This window comes from Zingiber officinale, chromosome 1A, assembly GCF_018446385.1.
Source record: "Zingiber officinale cultivar Zhangliang chromosome 1A, Zo_v1.1, whole genome shotgun sequence".
NCBI classification, from domain to species: Eukaryota; Viridiplantae; Streptophyta; class Magnoliopsida; order Zingiberales; family Zingiberaceae; genus Zingiber; species Zingiber officinale.
In genome coordinates this window covers 90,866,508-90,890,747 of record NC_055987.1, presented here as the reverse complement: position 1 = coordinate 90,890,747, position 24,240 = coordinate 90,866,508, and the positions used below count along the sequence as shown (strand labels likewise).

Sequence of the window (24,240 nt, the reverse complement as noted above, 5' to 3'; positions counted from 1 at the left end):
CCTAGTAGGTCACACGTACTGCAAGTATATCTTAAAGGCCTAAAAACATGTTAGAGAATAAGATTCTCAAAGAGAGAGAAACTAAATCTGGTTGAAGCAGATGAAAGACAAATATAGAAAATATTACCACGACAAAAGCACTAATGGGAAACTACTCTTGTAGGCGAGTTGGGCCTACTCATGTGACACAGATTTGGATTTTATGTTCACGTTTCTTGCAGACAAATTGGAACAATACATGTGATGTGGACTTAAGCTTGGTTTGAGCCTCAAGCATTAGTGAAGAGGTATACAAAAATCTCTCCATGAAATAAAAGGGTTAAAAGTTTTCTTTTGTTCCTCTCCCTTTTGTTTTATCGCCACCCACCCTAGAGCCACCACCCACCAAGTGCCCTCTTTTCCTCTTGTGTCGCCACCCCTTTAGTGCCGTCGGCTCCCCTTGCAATCATTTTCCTCTGTGTGTCAACCACCAAGTGATTAGAAGGTGGGAGAAATTATTTTTCTGAGGGTATGTGCTCGTCGAAAATTAATCCTTTACCCAGTATAATAAGTCTGTCATACTCTAATCAATTCGACAACTCGTGTATGACTGATTTTTATAGTTGTTATATATTGTAGCAATTATTACGGATAGATTAAAAATATTTTTGAGATAAAAAATAAGATTTAATATTTAGACCAACTCCAATCAATACACCAAAATATCAAATATGGTGTAAAAAAACACCAACTTACCCCAACCCATATACCAAATTCCCACACTAAAAATGGTACGGGAATAGTGTAGCACCAAAGACCATTTTTGATGTGGGGGAGGACTCAAGGTTTTTTTTTTTTAATTTAAACAAAGCTTATTATATTATATAGTTGATAAAATTAAATGTAATATATATTATTAAATATCATAAATAAAAATTATTTTGTAATTATTATTTTTTACTTATAGTAGTACTAATTATTTATTATAAATTTAAATTAAATGTATTTAGTAACATATTTTAATTTATTAGACATATCTGTAAAGATTTAATTTTATTAAAATTTTTATTTTTAAATTATTTAATATATTTTAATTATAATTACATTTATAAATTATATCGCTAATTTCATAAAAAATATATTAAAATATTAAAAAATGTGAGAGGCATAAATGTAAAACACATCATCCATTATCAAAATATTACTAATAAAAATTAAAAAACATGAGTTAACACTAAACCAACATGAAGTATCAATTTTAAATATAATAATTATCATAAAAAATATTAATAAATTAAAATCATATTATTTTATTAAGAATATGTTTAAGAATAATTTTAAGAATTATTCTAAACACTAAACCTAAATCTTTTTTTCTTTCACACTAAAATAATTTTAAAAATTATTGATAATTTTCTCTATTTATTTTTTATATAAAACAATATATATTATTATAGTTCTTTTTAATCTACGTCTTAAGATTTACAATACCACTAGCTAAATTTTTTTTATAAATACCTTAGATCCATGATATTAAAAGGCATATTTTTTTAGTCTTTTAATTAAGATCAATATAATATTTATTTTTATCAATTTAAAATCTGATTAAAAAATTAAATTATATATAACACTATTTTATACATATTTATATATTATATTACTCATATAATATAATGTATTATATTATCCATATAAGGCATACTCGTTATTTTTTGTCGTATAGTACGAGTGAGTTGGAATAATAAAGAAATCCTTTAATTTTATTTTTTCTATAAGTATTTTTTAATATTGAATAAAATATTAATATATAAGCTAATTACAAATTTGCTGCAAGTCTTATCATCTTTACACGACACGACACGACACGACAATGGACACGAACTGAGATGACTAGCTATTACTCGAGTCAAGAGTCAAGACCACCCGGTTGCGATCGGACCTTACTCTCACCGCAAAAAGTGCGTAGGGCGGAAGAGCGCTGCTCAAGCCTCCTCCTCTTAATCCTTTCCGGCGGCCGATAAGGTGCCGGAATTCCGGCGAGACGCCACGTCTGGGGTGAGTTTATGCGTGTTCTTTTCCTCTGGGTGGGTGTGTGAAGTTTGGCAGTGGCGGCGGTGCTTTAGTTATGGCGCCGCGGCGGAAGAAGTGGACGGAGGAGGAGGAGCGCTCCCTCCTCGAAAAGTACGCCGATATGGCCGCGGATGGCTCTCTTTCCCGCCTTCGCACCAGGGAGCGCCGCTTCCGCCCCATCGCTGCCCATGTCAACGCCGCTCACCACGCCGTCGACCCCTCTGCCTACCCCTTCCTGTGGTCATGGAAGGACGCCGCCACCAAGGTCCACAACATGCGACATCAATACTTGCTTGTCAAACGCAAGCTGCTCCCCCTCGATCCGCCGCCCTCCTCGGACTCGCCCTCCGCTGCTGTCGACTGGGCAGGACAACAAGGGGTCTCCCACTGGCCAAATTTCCTCATCTACCGATCCGTTTTCGGCGACGCGCCCTTGCCATCGGCTGACCCCGATCCGGCATCCGGAGGGGCCTTCGACAACGACGCCGAACTCGGGTTAGGGCTAAGATTTGACTCCGGACCTGAAGGCGGAGAGGAAGGAGCCGATCAGGAGGTCGAGGACGATGAAGCTTTTGATTTCAATGAAGTGGTACCCATTGCAGCGGAGCCGCCCCCGCCTTTGCCTCCTGTTACAGATTTGAGTAGAATGAAGGTGAGGAAGGCAAAAAGTGCCAAGATGCGGCTACGGGAGTGGGAGCTGAGAATGGAGGAAAAGGAAGCTGAGCGGGAGAGTGCGAGGAAGGAAAGAGATAAAACGGTGTTGGAGGCAGAAGAGGAGAGGGAGCAGAGGAGGAGACAGGCACAGGTGCAGTGGAGGGAGGAGGAGCTGGAGTGGGAGGAGCGGATGGATGGAAGGAGGGAAGAGTGGATGAAGCGGATGGAGGGGATGCTCAAGGAGCACAGGGCCGAGATGGAGGGGATCCAAGCAAGGATCCTCCACGAGCAACAGAGTGTGATAGGGCAGCTCCTCGGAGTGCTCTCCCAATGGGCACCGAGTCCTGTGTTCGGGGGCCTCTCAGATGGGGGTGGCAGTAGCACAGCAATGGGAAATCACCACCACCATCATCAGGCTCACAACCAGCCCGTACCCTATCTCTCTCAGATGATGCAGGGGCTGCACCATGTTAACGGAATTGGTCCAGGAGAACATCGGGTTGATGGTGATGGACCAGATGATAACTTCATGGTTGATGATTGACTTCTTTGATTACTCCAACAGAGGATTCTGATATCAAACATGCTCTCCAGAACCAGTCCTAAAATTTGGTGGCAGAAATTGGAAATTTTGTATATGGCTTTGGAGGTACTTTTTGTGGATGCTTTGTCTATTAGGTCTGCCCATGGTCATTCTTTCATTTCTAAGCTGTAAGGTATGTTTTATGTATGCATTCTAGCTGCCAAATTCATATTTGTTATAGTCCATATGAACTAATCTTTATATAAGAGTTGATTGGCTTCTCAGGTTTGGTAACTTAGTTGACACATTAATGCAATTATTGCAAGGGAAGAATACACGTGATTTTCATATAGCTATTACAGCAAATTTTATACAATTCCTGTTTCTGTTCAAGATTTTAGTAATTCGTGGGTAAGCTTGTATCTTGCAAAATTTCATAAATGAAAGAATCTTCATGCGTTCATGTTTGAGATGAAATGATTAGTTATTATAGTTTCACGAGTTTCACAATCTTCCAATTAATTGGCATGGAAACTGGTTCGAAATGTAATGCTTTATCACTTAACTTGAATTATTTTTTACATCAATATTATAAACCGGCTTGCACAGCTTGAACAAGTGGAAACCTCTTTGAATGTATGGGTGGAATGTCTGGATAGTTACCCAGACATTTGTGTTGTTGACCATTTTGAACTTAGAGATGCCCAAGCGAATAAGAACCATTTCACCATATGTGGAATTGTAATTTACATGGAACTTATGAAATGCGTTGTCATGCTTAGCAAAGAAAGTAACATTGTAGATTTTTTGTAAGTTAAAGATTGCATGTATTTATATGAAAGTAGACACCAATCAAATTTATTTTACATTGACAATTGATACAACACCAAAATTTAACCGTCGAACCACGTAAGAACTTTGAATCATGTTTTAAAATCTTATGATTGGAATGATATGGTTTCAATATCGTATCGTGTTGTGCCAATAGGGGTTTGGTATTTTTTAAAATATAAAATATATTAACTAAAAATAAAATATTTAACATAAACATTTAAAAATATAAAAAATAAATTTTTAAAAAAGAGCAAAAAATATGAAATTGTAATAATCTCATATGATAAATAAATAAATAAAATATATAGTTAAGTCTATTTAGATTATTCCTATCATAGTTAGGAGTTTATGATAAGAGTTGATTAAGTTTATTAATGTAAGTTTTAATAAAAAAAAAAAATCTAGCCCAGCGTGTTTGTGTCTCACGATGGCCTATGCCGTTGACCCCCCCCCCCCCCCAATCTCTGTCACGTGTCACGTCGGTCGCACGTCGTGGCCAACGGGGTCACGTGACCCCTCTGTCATTGCTTGGGTCACGCGACCCCTTCGCCGTGCCCGTGGGCCTCGTTCTGGGTGTGCCGATGCCGGTCTACGGGTGGAACAAAATGTTTTGCCCGTTTTGTATGGTACGACACAAGATTTCAAACCATGCTTTGAATATAGTTGATGAAGAGAAGAAGATAATAACCTGAGGAAAAATCCTCTCACTAAAAATCAAATTGAAAAATGTATTTATTCAAAAAAGGGTAGCCCGGTGTACAAATCTCCTGCCATGCGGGGTCCCGGGGAAGAATCCATTGTATGCAGCCTTACCCTGCTTTTTGCAAGAGACTGTTTCCAGGATTCGAATCCGTGACCTTTTGGTCACATGGCAATAACTTTACCATTGACCAAAGCTCTCCTTCAAAAATGTATTTATTCAAAGATAATTAATTATAGAACTTTGGACTTCTTTTATATACTTTACTCTCTCACAATATATTCATTCAAAAATAATTAATTATAAGACTCAGGATTTCTTTTTATATACTTAATTTACAACAAATGCAGAAATAAAGATTCTAAATAAATAAAATATGCTAATCTTAATAGGGATTAAAATTTTGTAGATTATTTTAAATTAAGTTCATAAAATAATTTCTGATGTGGTCAATATATTTTTATTAAAGTTGTGTGGGATACGTCTCACATCTAAAGGAAAAAAAAATCAAGAGCCATTATCTAGATGGTAATGATGCACTATCCGGATAAAATATTATCCAAATGATGATAGTGCAATATTTGAATAACTATTATTCACGATGATAGTCATTATTTGGATAACTATATGCTTTTGGATAATTATCATCATGTTGTGGTAACTAAATCAAATTTTGCATATTTGATGGAAAGACACTATATAAGGACAATTTCAGGAGGTCCTTAAACCAATGCAATTTATTTAGTAGTACACTGTTAGGAGAATAATATAGGGTTTAGAAGATCCTTCTTTTGTAAAATCTCAATCATTGTCCATTGTCATTTTAGAAATTATCAATGATTGGAGGTTAGAAATTATCAATGGCTGGAAGTTAGATTCCCATCTTATATTGCTTTTATCTTCGCATATTTGATTTATATACAACAACAACAATGGCTGGAAGTTAGATTCCCATCTTATATTGCTTTTATCTTCGCATATTTGATTTATATACAACAACAACAACAACCAAGCCTTTTCCCACTAGGTGGGGTCGGCTGTATGAATCCTTTTACGCCATTGAGCTCTATCTTCTATTATATCATCATCTATATTTAAATAAATTTTATCTTGTTTTATTGTTGCTAACCAAGTTTTTTTTAGTCTTCCTCGTTTGATATGCATGTTTATCATAGTTTCACATCGCCTAACTGGAGCATTTATTGGTTGTCTAAGTATATGTCTGTACTATCTTAAACGTGTCTCTCGGAATTTTTCCTCAATAGATGTAACTCCGACTTTTCTCTCTAATGCTCTCATTTCTTATTTTGTTCATCCTCGTATGTTCACACATCCACCTTAACATCCTCATTTCTGCAACTCTCATCTTCTGCTCATGTGCTTGAGTCATAATCCAACATTCAACCCTATATAACATAGCAGGCCTAACTGCGATTTTATAAAACTTACCTTTAAGTTTAAGAGGTACTTTACGATCACATAAAACACTCGACGTTCCCCTCCATTTCACCCATCCTGCTTGTATTTTATGTAAGACATCTCTCTCAATCCCTCCATCGTTTTGCAAAAATGATCCTAAATATTTAAATCTCTCGGTTCCGGGCAACTCGTCATCTCCTATCTTAACAATTGTTTCATTACTTCTAATATTGCTAAACTTAAATTCCATATATTCTGTCTTTAATCTACTAAGCTTAAAACCTTTCCCTTCTAGTGTTTCCTTCTAAGATTTTAGTTTAGCATTTACTCCTTCACGTGTTTCATCCACCAAAATAATATCATTTGCAAACAACATGCACCACGGTACTGTGTCTTGAATGTGCGTAGTGAGTTCGTCCATAATTAGTGTAAAAAGATAGAGACTTAGAGCTGATCCTTGATGTAATCCTATCTTTATTAGAAATGCTTTAATTATTCCGCCTGAAGTCTTTACTCTGGTCGTTACATCCCGATACATATTTTTAATTAGTTCAATATATGTTACGCTAACATCTCTCTTTTCTAAAATTCTCTATATAATTTCTCTTGGGACTTTATCATAAGTTTTTTCTAAGTCAATGAATACCATGTGTAGATCTTGTTTTTGCTCTCGATATTTTTCAATTAATTGTCTAAGAAGATGCATAACTTCTATTGTCGACCTTCCAAACATGAACCCAAATTGATTTTCTGTCACTATGGCCTCCTTCCTTAATCTTTTTTCTATTACTTTTTCCCAAAGTTTCATAGTATGACTTATTAGTTTAATATCTCTATAGTTTGCACAATTTTGTACGTCTCCCTTGTTCTTATATAAGGGAACTAGAGTACTTATCCCCCATTGATCAGACATTTTTTTCTTTTTCAATATCATGTTAAATAATTTTGTAAGACATTTAATACCTTGTTTCCCTAAGCACTTTCATACCTCTATCGGAATATCATCTGGTCCAACGACTTTTCCATTGTGCATCTCATTTAAAGTTTGTTTTACTTCTGAAGTTTGAATTTTACAATAAAAATTAAAATTTTTATGCTCATTTGACCTACTTAAATTATCTAAGTTAAGTTGGTCACCTAAACCTTCATTAAAAAGTTGATGAAAATACCTCTTCCACCACTCTTTTATTTCTCCATCGTTTACTAATACCTTATTACATTCATCTTTAATACTTTTTATTTGGCTAAGATCTCTTGTTTGCCTTTATCTCACTTTAGCTATTCTATAAATGGCTCTTTCCCCTTCTTTTGTATCCAATTTTTGATATAATCGTTCAAAAGTTTCATTTTTTGCTTTACTCATTACTTTCTTAGCTTCTTTCTTGGCTATTGTATATTTTTTTAAGTTTTTCTCGTTCTTACAAATATATAATTCCTTATAAGCTATTCGTTTTTCCTTAACTTTCTCTTGTACTTTCTCATTCCACCACCAAGATTATTTACTTAGTGGTGCATGTCCTTTTGACTCACCGAGTACACTCTTAGCTACTATTTTCAACTTTGATACCATCTTATCCTATGTTATATTAGAGTCATCGTATATTTCATCTAATGCTTGTATTTCTACCTTCTCCTTAAATATATTTTGCTTCCCATCCTTTAACTTTCACCACTTAATTCTAGGAATCGTATATATTTTCTTTCTATTGATATTATGTTTTAGGCGTATATCCAATACTACTACCCTATGTTGGGTAGTTAAGCTTTCTCTAGGGATGACTTTGCAATCTTCACAAATCTTTCTATCCTTCTTCCTAACCATAAAAAATTCAATTTGCGATTTATTATTCCCACTTTTAAATGCGACTAAGTGTTCTTCTCTTTTCTTAAAAAACGTATTAGCTAATATAAGGTCATATGCTATCGTAAAATCTAATATAGTTTTCCCTTCCTTATTCCTCGTTCCAAACCCATAACTCTCATGTACTCTCTCATATTCCTCATTTTTCACTCCAACATGCCCATTAAGATCACCTCCTATTAAAATCATTTCATTTGGTGGAATATTTTGTAATATTCCATCTAAGTCCTCCCAACACCTTGATTTGGTAGCTTCATCTAATCCTACCTGTGGTGCATATACGTTAATTATGTTCATAGTTTCTTTCGCCACTATTATCTTAAGGGCTATAATTCTATCCTCTTTTCTAACTACTTCTACAACTTCATCCTTTAACAAACTATCTATAATAATACCCACTCTATTTCTTGTTTACTCTTTCCAGTGTATTATAACTTAAAACCCGAGTTCTCTATCATCTTTGTCTTCTCGTCTGTTCATTTTGTCTCTTGTATACACAAAATACTAATTCTTCTCCTAATCATCATATCTACTACCTCCATTGATTTATCAGTGAGAGTTCTTATGTTCCATATTCCAAATCTTAGATTATTAGTTTTCCTATCCTATTTGTTCTTATCCAACTTATGGTGTGAGAACTCTTGCCTATTTAACACTACACCCAAGTTCTCATGGAGATGTAACGGTCCTTGTTGAGACGTTACAGTCGGACCCTGTAACGCGAACTCTTACATATTTAGCACTACACCCGAGTTCTGGAGATGTAGCGGTCCTTGCTGAGACGTTACAGTCGGACCTTGCAACGCGTTCCTTCCGGGGAACAACGTAGCATTAGCATAATTGTAACGCCCCGACCCGGGAGGGCCCCACCAGGACCGAACCGGGAATGCCACCAGCATTACCCATCGGGTTGACGACTAGCTCCATAGACCACCGGAGGTCCTTTCAGCGTGCTTTGCCCTCACTCACACACACATTGGAAAACTTCCCAAGAGGTCACCCATCCTCAGATTTCTCCAAGTCAAGCACGCTTAACTTTGGAATTCTTAAGTTTGAGCTTCCGAAAAGGAAGGTGCACCTTAGTGATATGGATGGTACCATCTAACCTTTTAAGTCATACTTAACCAGAATCTCAGAACCGGGGTATTACAATCACCCTCACTTAAAGACACAACACTCTCGTTGTATAACCACGAATCACACCACAGACAAATCCCAGAATCTCCCTCGCTAGGTGGTGCCCTGGGTGCTCCTGCCACAGGCGCACTCATAGTCGCAAGGTTGCTCTGATACCATCTGTAACGCCCCGGCGGGGGGTCCCACTCGGACTGAACCGGGAACGCCACCAGAATTGGCCATCGGGTTGACGACTAGCTCCACAGATCACTGGAGGTCCTTTCAGCGTGCTTTGTCGTCACTCGCACACACCCTGGAAAACTTCCCAGGAGGTATCTTGGGGGGAAAAACTTCCCAGCGTGTTTTTTTTCCCGAGATCATACGCCTATCATGAATTGATCCTTTGCCCCATTATAGTAAGACTATCACTTTCTAGTCAATTGGCCATCTTGGGGGGAAAAAAAATTTATACATTAATTATTCAAATCACATATGATTAAAATTAATATTAGCTGTAATTACTTATATTTTTTTAATGAAATTTATCCTATATGAAATTTTATTATACTAAATATAATTAATTAGGATGGAATATTGAATTATTTTTTTATTTAGCCCCAGAGATCAAGAATGGAATATAATTCAATAGTTTTATCATAAGATTATATAAACTTATTTTACAAAGTTCATGTGATTAATTAAAATTTTCAATGAAATTCATCCTACTAGAGATTGTTATATTAAATATAATTAATTAGTGTGAAATGTTGAATTATTTTCTTAATTTACCCATATAGATTAAGATTGAAATAGAATTTAGTAGTTTCATCACAAGGTTATATGAATTTATTTGAATTAAAAATTTATTCCACAAGCAATTTTTATGTCATTAATTTATATTTGTGGTATGATTTACATCGGTAAAACATAATATTAAGTTTGTTGTTTCATTTTGGTAACATAATGCATTTTGTCTGATTGTAAATTTGAGAATATCAATCTTAAATGTGATAACAAAAAGGTGTGGAAGGAGAGAATTTTTCTTCATTTAGGATGAATGTACATTGATTATGCTATTATAAAGGATGAGCCACTTGTTGTTACTGAAACCAACACTTCATTTAGTATTGATCTAGTGGTTTAATCATCTCTCAATAATTTTTATAAAAACTACGCTTTCTATTGGGATTAGGGGTTTTGTCAATCAGTATGACATTTTATGCACTTCTAAAGGCTATTGATACACAATTCAAGTTTTTGGATAAGGTATTGGCTAACACTTTAATTTTGCAGTTCTCATCAATGAAACTCATTAACATTAGAGGCGGGTGTGAACATATCATGCGTATGAGGGATATAACGGCTCAACTTAAGACACTTAATATTGAGAAGAGTTAGAATAACACTTCCTGCTCCTATACAATCATGTTCTCCACAATTTGAGGTCTGGGGTTCGAATCTCGACAAAGTCGAGATAAATGCCTCCCTTATGTGCTAGTTACTATTCCAAAGGCTAGTAGTCGCCCGTGATTTACCTCCTCCGTGTTGGCCTTGGGACGGGTTGGCGGGGGCGCTGGGGGCGAGCATATTCGTCTTTTGCCACCATGTTCTCCACAATTTGAATACTCTGCCCCAACAATATAACCCTTTTTAAATCTCCTACAACACAAATAAGGATAATGACCATGTAGGTTATGCGGGTTCAGGAGAGAAGGATTGGTTATGGAAGAGATGGGAATTGTGAATTGGACTATGCAGTTAAGAGGACATCTTGGACAAGCATAAGGGAAAAAAATGCATATTAAGAAAATTCAAGTGTTTCTTCAGTAAAGGAAGGGACAAATAAAGAAGGATTGCCTTAAATTTTAGAAATGGCTTGAAAAGAGAGGTACTTAATTCTCATTTGTTTGTCATGAATCCAATATGATCATGGATTTTGGTTCTATAATCCATATTACCAATTCCTTGAAGGGATTACAAGACCCAAGGAAGCAATTGAGAAGTGAGCAACACATGTATTCTAGAAAGAAGATACCTACGTGTGGATGCTATTGGAACATTCAAACCAATTTTAAGTATTGGTTTTATTTTGAATTTAGGAAGGATATTCTATATTCTAATTTTGTTTAGAAATTTGATTTCAGTTCAAAGCTAATATCGTTTGGGCATTCCTTTAATTTTTTAGATTCATCATTTAGTTTGTTATATAAATATGATTTTATTAGAAATAGTACTTTATCTTATGTCTTTTTTTTTATTGATTTACAAAATGAAACTCACTACCCTATGATGCATGTTCTTGAAAATATTACTCGGCGTGACCGAGCATAACCTCCCCTATGTCTTAGCCATTTTGCACTAATGGCTAGTAGCCACCCGTGATTTACCTCCTCCGTGTTGGCCTAGGGACGGGTTGGCGGGGGCGCTGGGGGCGAGCGAATTGCCTTTTGCCACATGTTCTTGAAAATATTAGTGATAAAAGATGTGTTATAAATGAGGATTTCTCTATGCTGTGATATTGGAGATTGTTACATATCTTCATTTAGAGAATTAAGAGATTGGTAAATGATCTAGCACTTAGTTCCATAGATTTTACTTATCTTGACACTTGCGTGGGCTGCATTAAGGGTATGCATTGCAACATGCCAAATAAAGGTGTCACGAGGAGTTCTCATATATTGGAGATCATACACATAATGTTCACAGATATCTGTAGTCCAGATATTGATTTATATGGTCAGAAATCCTTTCTTAACTTCGTTGATGATTAATCACAATAGATGTATCCCTATCTCATTCATAATAAGTAGGAAGCGTTGGATCTTTTTAAAGCATATAAAGTAGAAGTAGAGAAACAATGTAGTAAGCAAATTAAGATAATGAGATTTGATAGGAGTGAGAACTACTATGATAGATAGACTGAGGATGAACAAACACCTTATCTGTTTGTTATATTTTTCAAAGAGAATGAGATTGTTGCTAATACACTATGCTTTTCCTCAAGACTAAAATGCAGCAGAAAGGAGATTTTGAGCATTATTAGATATGGCTTGAAGTATACTTAGTGGCTTTAAACTTCCTAATTCATAGGAAGCTTTTAAAACTGCAGTGTATATATTACCCTAGGTTTAGGTTTAGGGTTTATATTTAGTTGTTTTGAGAAAAATTGGTTAAATTAAGTCATAACATTTGTGATTTAAGGAACATAACACATTGTGATACTTGGAAGATAATTAAAGATGAGAGGACCTAAGTCATATGATAAATGTTAAGTTGGTACCTTGTATTACTACATCATATGTTTATTTTGTTTAGTTTTCTCATTTGGCTTCTCTAGATAGCATGAATGAGATGAGTTTTAAGAGCCTGAGTTATGGTTAATATCGAGTTGGTGAGTCTCTAAAATTGCATCGTTAAGGGACTTATCCAAGGTCTCATTAAAGGACTCTTCCAAAATTTTTTCAGAGGACTTTCCTAATATTGAGTTATTAGGCTGCTTATTTGATCATAACTCTTTCATTTTAGCTAAAAATTCATGAATTATAAGTGAGGTAAGGTTCTCAGATGTTGTCTTTGAGATTAGTTCACTTAGAAGATTATTTTGCATTTACATATTTTTTGGGTAGTCATCTCTCAAAGTTTGGAGTGTATTTTTTTCAAGAGTTGTCTATTGTATATATTTATCTCTAATACTTTGGATACATTACCAACAATTTTTAACCGGTCCATTAAGTGGAATTTGATAAATCATACTCGTCCAATGGAGGCTAAATTATATTAGTCAAAAAATATTTCAATATCATCTAACCAATCAACAAATAAATTAGGGGTCTATTATTTTATCAAATATAGTGCCATTTATTCTAACATGCTACATAAATTGGGGTCTATACACGATATATATTTTTTTAAATAATTAGATTCATCTCTAGACATGAAATGATGAGATTGTGATCCTGCGTACATATTGTTCCTAAATTAGAAGTGCATGAAAAATAATTATTGGAGTCATTATGTTTGTTATTTGCATGAATATAATTTGGTTGATTTCTTTTATATTTAAAATCTAGATATTGCATATATTTGGTGGTAGTTTTTTTATCACATTAATTTAAATAATACATGAAAAACAATGAATGATGCAACTTAAAAAGAATGCTGATGATGATAATTTATTTTGGTGGAAGATTTCTAAGTTAAATCGAAAATGTTACAAAGTTGTTTTATATTTTATGAATAATGTAATAATATCTAGGAAAAAATTATTAGAATAACTAATTAAATTTAAGCAATTTAAATTATCAACTAATTAAAGAATCGCAATTTTGTAAAAAGGAAAGGCAATTATACTGAGCTGGTGTGAGTTGTCATCGATATTGAAGTTGGCATGAGATTCGACCTTGACCAATGGATGAAGATACTTGATATGAGATGATGTAATCTTTTGTCGATGTTGAAGGTGCTATGAGTTTCAAGGTTATCAATGGATGAAAATATTTGCCAATTTTATAATAAGCCTTTTTGCTAAACCTCCTTTTGTTGACAACTTTTTCTTGTTATTTTTTTCCTTTTTTTTTTCTTCTTTTGATAAATCCTTTTTCCGGTCGCTCTCCCTACTTTTTCTTTGTAGCTATAGAAACTTTTTTCTTTTAGTATCTCTTCTTTCCCTTGTTTCAATCTCTTGTTGTTGTTGTTTTTTTTTCTTTTTTCAAACAATTTTTTAAAGCCCAAAATATAAAGTCATAGTACTTTCTAGACTAAAAATGTAAAAACCAAAGTGAGGAGATGGTAGCACAGTGATGTTGCTATTAGGCATCTAATCAAGGAGGCAACTTGGAATTACCAAGTGATGAAGAGTTACTTAATGGGGTGACGTTGGAAGGGGACCTATAAGGTGGAAGTGGAAGCTAGTGGAGGAGTAAAGTGTTGGATCGTGATGCACGTGGGAGGAGGATGAATCACGTGGTTTTCAAAAACACTTGTTTGTCGGTTTTAAAAACACGAGTACGCAACGGAAAGTAAGAAGTTCGAAGATAAGAAAGTACGAGAAGAACACAAGTGATTTTTTACTTAGTTCGGAGCCTTCGGCGACTCCTACTCCAAGGTCCAGGTCCCGCGGACCTATCGATGGACAATCCACTAAAAATCTTTTCCGGTACCCCCGAAAGAGAGAATCGAGTACAAAAGAATTAGGTCAAGTGCAACAAATTGCACTTTCCCTTTTATAAAGATCAAGTATAGAAAACAAATGTTACCAATACTCTTTAGGTATTGAAATGAGGTACTTTGTGTTGTTGTCTGTTTGCTGAGCGCAATCGGAACTTCTCGGAGCAGTCGTCGGGCTCAGCAGCTTCACAGTAGAGTTACAGCAGGAACCGGAGCAGTCGGAGGCTCAAATGTGCGCGTAGTAGCTCGTATGTAGTTGTTCCAAAGCCTCCTCGAAACTGCCTTATAAAGGGCTTGGAAGGCACCTTCCAAAGGCCTTGAAGGCGTCTCCAATGGGATAGAGTCTATCCCGACATCGCTGCGCCTTATCTGCGAATCGATCAAATTTTATCCGTGGAAGGCGCCTTCCATGAACAGTATCGAGGCGCCTTACATAGCCATGGAAGGCGCCTTCGGGTACTGTTCACCCAAAGGCAGCTTTGCTTCTTTGCTTGTTTTCTTGCCCTGCAACAAATGTGTTAGTCCAAAATACCCCGCAAGACAAGTGTTAGCACAATATAAAAAATAGAGTAATTAGTTCCTGTCCTCCCACGACCAGGAACTAGTCAAGGTCTCAGTTTAGGGATCCCAAATGGACCTAAACTGGACCGACGCCTACTGTCCCTTAACTGGGACGCGTCCTCACAGTCACTCTCCTCCAGTGACTTACCTTTACTTACCTTTGCCAGACATCCGGTCAACCCGTTGATCAGTCTGGACTTCATGTCAGCTATCCGGTCAGTCCGTCGACTTAGTTGAGCTTCGTGCTAGCTATCCGGTCAGCCCGTCGACCTAGCTAGGCTTCGTGCCAGATATTCGGTCAGTCCGTCGACTTATCTGGACTTCTTGCTAGCTATTTGGTCGGCTCGTCGACCTAGCTGGGCTTCGCACCAGCTGTCTAGTTGGCCCATTGACCTAGCTGGATTTTTCCTGCAACAGTCAAAGTGTTAGATCACAACAAAACTAACTTAACCTACAAATACTTTGTCATTCATCAAAACCTGAGTTAAACTGTTAGTGCTAACCGCACCAACATAGATATCTTCATCGTGACACCATCAATGCTTGTAGTAACCATGTGGTGGTAACAATGATATGGGTGGAAAGAAAATTATGGAACTAGAAACAATATTTTTTGTTTTCTTTCCCCTTTTTCTCATTTTGTTCTAGCCCTATTTTTTTTTAGTATTTTTTTTTTGCCTTTCTTCAACCTTTCTTTGTTTTTTACTTGCTTTTTTTCTCTATTTTTTTTTAAATTTTTATTACTATTGCTATAATAATAATAAATATTGTTTAGGAGCGATGGTGGGGTTGGTTGATGGAGACTAGTGACAAACTCCATTAAAAGTCTATAAGCATATAAACAAAGATTCTAAAACTTCACTATTAATTTGGCATATCTAGGAGATGGTAAACCTACTTGGACAATGATATAAAATCTCCAAATGAAATCAAAAGTTAGCATTAAACGACCAGCAATTACAATATGCTTTAATTTCCCATGCTTGAAAAATTGTAGCATATTTATGAGTCTTTTAAGTTTCCTATGAGTTTTTTAAGTTTTCTATGTGTCTTTATGAGTACTTTGTGTTTTTAACAAATTCATCTACTAACATTTATGCTATTTGAGTCCTAGTATAAATATGCGTACTGCTATAATGCTAAGATATGGAATATATATCAAAGTTTTGAGAGTTCTCTTTGGTTGTGTGATAGAATCTCCTTGATGTGATGCCTAGAACTCTTAGGTCTGATACCTAGTATCTACATTTCTTTATACACTCTCCCTCTGTGATACCTAGGAGGAACCCTTAGGTTTGATACCTAAGTTTCTACAATCCCTTTACCATTTCATTCTATATTTCTACTCCCAAAACTGCCAAACTCTCAATCTTCACCTGTGCTACAACATATTTGGTATTAGAGCTTTAGAGCTTTAATATGTCTACAAGATTTGGAAGGAGCTTTAGAAGAAAGTTAACTGATAATCAACATGATGAGATACTTGCTCGATGGAGCAACTTCATGGCATGCAAATTCGTCTAAATGGTGTTGAAACTATGATTTCTCAATCTAAAGGTGATCACATCCCAGGAGAACAAGGAGAAACATCTCAAGCAAACAACAACTTGATTCAAGAAGGATTTCCAACACCTCAACAACAACCTTTTTTTGAGTAGGCTAGAGGATTTCTTGAGGCAGAAAATAATTATCAAGATGTTGCTGAAGATATCACAACGAAGGTTCGAACTGAGGTCCCAAATTTCAAAGGTAAAGTGAACCCCACTTTATTTGTTAATTGACTTGCAATAATAGAAGAATATTTTGATTGGTACGACATGTCATATGATCAAAGAGTAAGGCTTTTGCTCGATTGAAGCTCTTGGGTTTAGCAAAGATATGGTGGAATGGTGTTGAAGCAGACATAAGGAGATTAGGGCAACCACCAATTAACTCATGGCAGGAGATGAAAGTCAAACTACGAGAGAAATATTTGCCTACAAATTACTATGACATTATGTGATCAACTTATTAATTTAATGTAGAATCACTAGCTGAGTGTATGCAGAAGTTCGATCAATTAAAAACAAGGAGCCAAATTTGCTGAAGATCCTAGATAAACTCTTGCAAGGTTTAAAGATGGATTAAGGCTTGAAATTAGAAAATTTATTAAGACAACCAATTTATAGCCTAGAACAAGCTTTCTAAGTTGCCTTGGATATGGAGGAGTATCTAAGTTATTTATTTGGTAAGAAGCTTGGAGTTTCAGCGATGAATAAAGGAATTCATGAAACCAACTAGCAAGCAAGAGGTGGATTCGTCAACTCATTTAATCAACAAAGTGACTCTAAACTACCTTTGAAACCAATCGAGTTAAAGAATAACAGCAGCATATATTTTTATTGTCAGCAACCACGTCATAGGACTTATAATTGTCCTAAAAGAACCTACATATTGGGATAGAGCATGAAGATGTTGCTAAAAATCAAAGTGAAGAAGATGAAATTTTTTTTATTATGGAGTTTATATTGACAATGATTTGGAAGAAGATGAAGACACTTCTTTGGCAATTGTTGTTAGGCGTATTCTTACTACTACAAAAGTCGAAGATGAAGATTGGTGATGAACATCTATTTTTCAGATGTTGGTTCGTTGTGGGAATCAAACACATAAGCTTATCATTGATGGAGGAAGCTGTATAAATGTTATCTCAACATCTATGATAGAGAGTCTGAAGCTTCCCACACGGCCACACCCCGAACCATACAAAGTCGGATGGATAGATAACACAACTATTCCGGTAATACAACGCTTCCTTATTTCTCTTTTTTGTGAAAAATTATAAAGGCTCTATTTGGTGTGATATTATTCCTATGAAAGTAACTCATTTCTTCTTGGGAGACCTTGGCTATATGATCAGATGTGCATCATTAGGGCAAGGAGAACACATACTCTTTCATGTTCAACAACAAGAAGTATTATTGAAACCAATGCAGACCGCTGAAATAAAGAAATACAAGCAAGCGGGAGAGTAAAGAAAGTTCTATATGTGCTCTTATAATAAAAGAAATTAAAGAAGTATTTGCTTCTGAAGCTTCCTTATTTGCTTTGGAAATCACTATATTATTAAATGACCTTCCTCTTGCGGCTTTAGAAGAATTACTTAGTGCACCCAGGGCGTAGCGCAGACGGTGGGCGCATGGTATCTCTAGCGTAATGGCCAGGGGTCGATTCTCAGGAACTGACGACCTGGGGTTTACCCCGCCATGCGCCTATGGCCTATGTACCTGCATAAACCTCCCTCCATATCCGTGGGGCCGACACTAGGGGGGCCGCTAAGGTAGCGGATCTACCTTTTTTAGAAGAATTACTTAGTGAGCTTCCACCAATGCGTAAAATTAAGCATGCTATTGATTTTGTATCAGGTTCACAACTACCCAATCTAGCTATTAGCAATATCTTTAATATTGTGGATCTTACTTTATATTCTAGACATGAAGATGTCAAGGCAAGTAATGCATATAATGTTCGTTTTACATCAATTCAAACAATGAAAGATGACATTAAAGATGCAGTTGATCATAAAGGGTAGCGGTTATCCAAAGTTTCTTATTAAATGGAAGGCACAACCCCTTTCTTATTGCACATGGATTATTGATGATGAATTTCAACAACTCAATAGAGACCTTTATGTAAGATTCCACACTTTTAACTTGCCAGGGACAAATTTTTTCTCACTCGGGGAGAGTTGATGGAGATAAGTGACAAACTCTATTAAAAGACCATAAACACAGAAATATAGATTCTATAACTCCATTATTAATTTGACATGTCTTGGAAGATGACAAACCTACTTGGGAAATGTTATAAAGTTCATCAATTTAAAAGGGTTATAAGGCAAAAGTCAGCATTAAATGACCAACAATTCTAATATGTTTTAATTTCTCATGTTTGGAAAATTGTAGTATATTTTTGAGTCTTTTAAGTTTCATGTGTCTTTATGAGTCTTTTAAGTTTCTATGTGTCTTTATAAGTCATTTGTGTTTTCAATGAGTCCATTTATTAACATTTATATTACCTTTGTGATTCCTAATATAAATATGTGTACTGCTATAATGTTGGGATATAGAATAGATATCAAAGTTTTTAGAGTTCTCTTTGATTGTGTGATACAAACTTCCTATGGTGTGATGCCTAGGAATCCTTAGGTATGATACCTAAGTTTCTACATTTCTTTATACAATCTCCTTATGGCTAGGAATCCTTAGGTGTGCTATCTAAGTTTACAATTCTTTTGGCACTTCATTCTATATTTCTACTCCCAAAACCATTCAACCCTCAATCTTTGCTTGTGCTACTACATCATATTGAGATGGAAGCCAAACTACAAGAGAAGTATTTGCTGACAAATTACTATGACAAATTATGTGATCAATTTATTAATTTAAAGCAGAATCACTTGTCTGTAGTTGAGTATATGTAGAAATTCGATGAGTTAAAGACAAGGAGCCAAATTGTTGAAGATCCTAGAGAAACTCTTGCAAGGTTTGAAGCTGGATTAATGTCTGAAATAAGAAGAGAATTATTAAGACAACCAATTTACTACCTAGAACAAGCTTTCCAACTTGCCTTGGATATAGAATAGATATCTAAGTGTTGAGAGTTCTTTTTGGTCGTGTGATACAATCTCCCTATGGTGTAATGCCTAGGAACCTTTAGGTGTGATACCTAAGTTTCTACATTTCTTTATACAATCTTCATATGGTGTGATGTCTAGTAACCCTTAGGTGTGATACATAAGTTTTTACAATCCCTTTACCACTTCATTCTAGATTTCTACTCCCCAAACCACCGAACCCTCAATCTTCGCTTGTGCTACATCATTGGTGATGCACAAAGATGAAGAGAGGAGGCAGAAGTTCAGTTAGAACCCGACTAAGCAACCATTGTGGGAAGAGTCATGGATGAAGGTGTCGTTGAACTTTAGGACAATGGAGAATATAGAAGGTAATTAGTACCGAGATTTAACCATTAAGTTTTAATTCTGATGTTGTGTCATAGATATGGCTTGCCTTTCTAGACTCGACGAAGGCTCTAGAACACAACAATGCTCACCCTATAACTGTCACGCCCCAAAGGAGTCCCTGCCAGACAAAAATCCGGCAGAATCTCCCCCATACCAGTGACAATATGAAGCATCACTACAAGCACAATACATCAGCCACATGCGGCTGGAATATTTATATACACAACCACGCAGTTATAACAACAGCCTATACGGCTGGGATGAAACAATCACAACCACGCAGTTATATATAAAACAGCCCACACGGCTGTACTAAACGAAAACGGAAAGCCCAATACAACACAATCAACACACTGCTAGCCGGCTAGGCTTTATACAACAAATACAACACCAAAACCATAAGATAGTCACATGACTATACACAAATACAATGCCGAAAATAAGAAAAGAATATACAAAAGAAAACAATCACGATCTTCGGATGTGACGTAGGGCCCGACAGACAGGATACTCCGAGCGACACCAACCATCTACAGGCTACCTGAAAACATAAATGTATACATGCGGTGGTGAGTATAGGTAACTCAGCGGGTAATAGAAAAGATAGTCATGGCCTATAAACAATATGGAGATCACAAGTATACCTCGAGGGAATATACGGTCATACTATCATAATCAACGATCCGAACATACCGATATAATAACTCGATATAAACCATAAAGCACAACCAATATAACGATGATACAAACCTAACTGAATCGACCACGGTATAAACGATCAAGAACTCACCGGATCCGCAATGATATACCCGACACTGCAATATAAGTACGATCGATATACATATAAAATAAACGATATGCGCAGACGGCAACCAAGTGCAAGAATCATATCTCAAACAAGTGCAACAACGACAATCACACGTAACTAGTAACTACTAGTACGATGCAAACGCAGATGCACCGCGTGATCAAACGAAGAATAATAATCACAGATACATGCTCCACGGTCACCCCCGCCACCTCTGACACCACGACCCCGTACGGGCCGAGAGGCTTAGGTCCGACGATCAGACTACCCTCCACCCCACTATATAGTGGTCGAGGCGAACAATCCGCTAATAGCTATCTAGCTAAATAGATCGGGGCCCTGATCGCTCACAACGCCGGATCTCACTAAACCTCGTGACCGGGTGGCACGACAGGACTAGCAGACTCGCAACTACTACTATGGTTGAGCTAATATGAACATGACTCTCTATTCTAGGATTCTTAATGATTAATACGATATATATATATATAATCATCATCCATGCAACAACCCCAAACCTCATAAATACCTCCGACAAGAGTATAATCGTCATGATACCTCCACGTATCCCACCAAACATATGTACACACTACACATGTATAATCAACCAAAAATCTCCAATAATCCCACCAGACACATGTACACAAAAGTATAAGCACAATCAACATGTATCCTCCAATAAAAACACACAGACATGTGTATATACCCCAAACATACAATCAACACAACTCCTCCAAAAGTACATGACAAATACGTATGTACACCCCCATGTAAATGCACGGTCAACAAGATGACTCCTATAACACATCTCCACCTATGTACAGTCAACCTCATATGCCCAATCAGCATGGTAATACCAACAACCCGACAATCCCTACAAGACATACTCTACACGTGTAATCACAACAGAGTAGATATCAAGAGTAGAGACTGTATATGAATTAAATAGATCATCACAAGGGTCAAGCATAAGTATCATGCAGGAAAAACAGCAACCGATCATGATAGAAGATAAAGCAGCCTAATTCATCCAATAATAACCATGCACTAAGTTTCAAAGAAACTATAAAGAGGCCAAGGAAGAAATACCCGCCTTAATTTGTCGACCGTGTCCAGAATAAATCCCACGTCGTGATGATCATCCCATATCAAAGTCCTGCATAAATCAATATTTACATATTTTATTTAGCTAAATTCACATGAATTAAAATAGCTAAATAAAATCCCTACTCAACTAGGATAACTCCACTCAAATCTGATCTCTGATAAATCCTCCAAATAATCCTCAATCTAACTCACATAATTCATCATCAATCCAACACTAATCCAAACTCATCAAAAATCCTTCTAAATCCACAAATCAATCCAAGATTCAATCCAAATCAATATATCAAAGTTGAATTCTAATTCCTTAACCATGAATCAACTTCACACAATTCATCCATTTCAACTAATCTACACAGATTACAACAATCTATCATCAACAATCTATGTTAACCCAATACCATCATCAACAATCTATCATCAACAATCCATGTAGAATGCTTAATCTAATCCAATACATAACCTACCAGTCATCAATTAATCCAACACAAGAGCATCCAACTACAACGAATCCCTCTACATGCTCCCATGTGCTCTAAACTAAACATGATCTAATATCCATTAACAACACTGATAGAACAGAATAATAATAGAAGGATCTAGAGATACATCACCAGAAAACACTCACCTTGAGGTATGACAGCAAAATTCTGAATCTTACAACCCAAGAAGTTCTATGCCGTCAACTATCAAAGAAGCACTACACTAATTCATCCAAGAATCAATCCATAAATCCAATCATATAGCAAAGGATTTGTTGAACCCCTAATTCACAACATTAAACTCACCTCAACAAAACCTTAGCTCAATCCAGATGCCCCAACTGGTGTTTTACTGCTGGAGAAGATTACTGCCGGAGTTGATGGCCTCACCGGACCCTAGCAGCAACCCTCCACCCCACAAGAACCGCCACAGCAAACCATCTGCAACCTCAACACACCCTAAATCAAAATCAACGTTTCCATAACTGATCACGAGATCAAACTCCTCAACCCTCACCTTTCGGTCACATTGCCGGATCAATGCAGCTTGGCCGGACACTTCACAACAGACCAAGGATCAAACCCAACATCAATCTTGAAGCTAGGTTGGTGATTAGAAGCAGAGAGGTCGGCGATCAGGTACAGGAAAGGGACGGCGGCGGTTGGTTGGAAGGGAAGGAGTTGAGTCGCTGGTGAGTCTCGGGACGAAGAGAGCTCGCGCGCGTGATCCGGCTACATCGTGTGGAGTGGTGTGGTCGGGAGGCTCGGCGAGAAAGACTCGGTGTCAGCAATCTAGGGCACGGTGACAAGATCGGCAAGAAGAAGGAGAGGCTCCACACCTTGAGAGAAGGAAGAGGGAGGCTCGGCCGAGACACACTGGAGAAGACCGTCGCCAGCAGTGAACTCGTGGTGATCGGCGGCGCAAGAAGGGCGACGACGACAAGGAAATCAGGTGGCAGAAACAGGATCTAGGGCACCACGCGTGAGGGCAAGCGTTGGCCCTTTCCTTCCGGCGATCGAGCTCCATCTACCTGCTAATGGAGGGTCAACCGGCGCCGGCACGATCATCTCCCTTGCGACGTTGGCGTCGGGGAAGAAGAGGTTGCGCGAGAGGCTTGGGAGAGGAGATCGGGGAAAGAAAAATTAGGAGAAAGTGAGAAGAGGAAATCGGAAATTAAGGATTTAAATACTTAGGTTAACCTTTAAGTTAATTCCTCAATTAACTCCCACTTAAATGGATATTCCAAAACAAGCCTCCATTGTATCCCGAATCTATCCCCTCAAAATAGGTCATACGGACCCCGTTTAATCCCAGAAAAATTTCTAAAAATTTCAGAAAAATCCAATAAGAATTTTCGTCCAATAATATTTATTATTTGATTTTACGGTATCTTACAATAACAGACTAAGATGAAAACTTTCATGGAATCAACCTTTATAAGCTTCTGCTCGGGTCTAGATGATGCCAATCAGTCAATACTCTAGTCGATTGCTCCACTTGCCATGTCAGAATCTGACTGTATTACCTTAACTTTTCTTCAACGGAGTCATTCTAGCTCAATATCAGTCAACTGCACCACTTTTCTTCAATGGCTCATTCTAATTTAGCATTAGTCGACTGGACCTTCATAGTTACTTTCATTGTCAATCGTAAAATTTTTATTCAGCTTCATTTGGCATGAGTCGAGTACCCTAGTCAACTACTAATGCGTCAATTGATTGCAAAATCTTTTGTTTGCTTTCAACACATTTTGTTATCTGTTCTTCTAGTTGACTGATGTTGTCATCCAGTTGACCAATGCTACTCATAATAGATTTAACGTTGAAACCATTATTCCTAGCCAATTTTTGACCTAAACTAGACTTTGTTATGCTTGATTCCAGAGATTGCAATCACTGATCAAGTCAATTGATAATTGTATCAGTCGACTAATACTTAAATTTTAGCCTATCTAAGA

General features: G+C 36.7%; 1 long non-coding RNA gene across 2 annotated transcripts; it reads right to left on the bottom strand.

Annotated features, from left to right (window-relative positions):
- Positions 1-21,789: 21,789 nt before the first annotated feature.
- LOC122006590 lies at positions 21,790-23,434 on the bottom strand. 2 transcript variants are annotated; one of them, XR_006118730.1, is made up of 4 exons: positions 22,800-23,434; positions 22,589-22,723; positions 22,429-22,505; positions 21,790-21,852 (listed from the first exon to the last, which is right to left on the bottom strand). It is a non-coding gene; the product is annotated as an uncharacterized LOC122006590 (long non-coding RNA). The 2 variants fall into 2 exon arrangements; XR_006118729.1 differs by having other exon boundaries at positions 22,429-22,500.
- Positions 23,435-24,240: the final 806 nt, after the last annotated feature.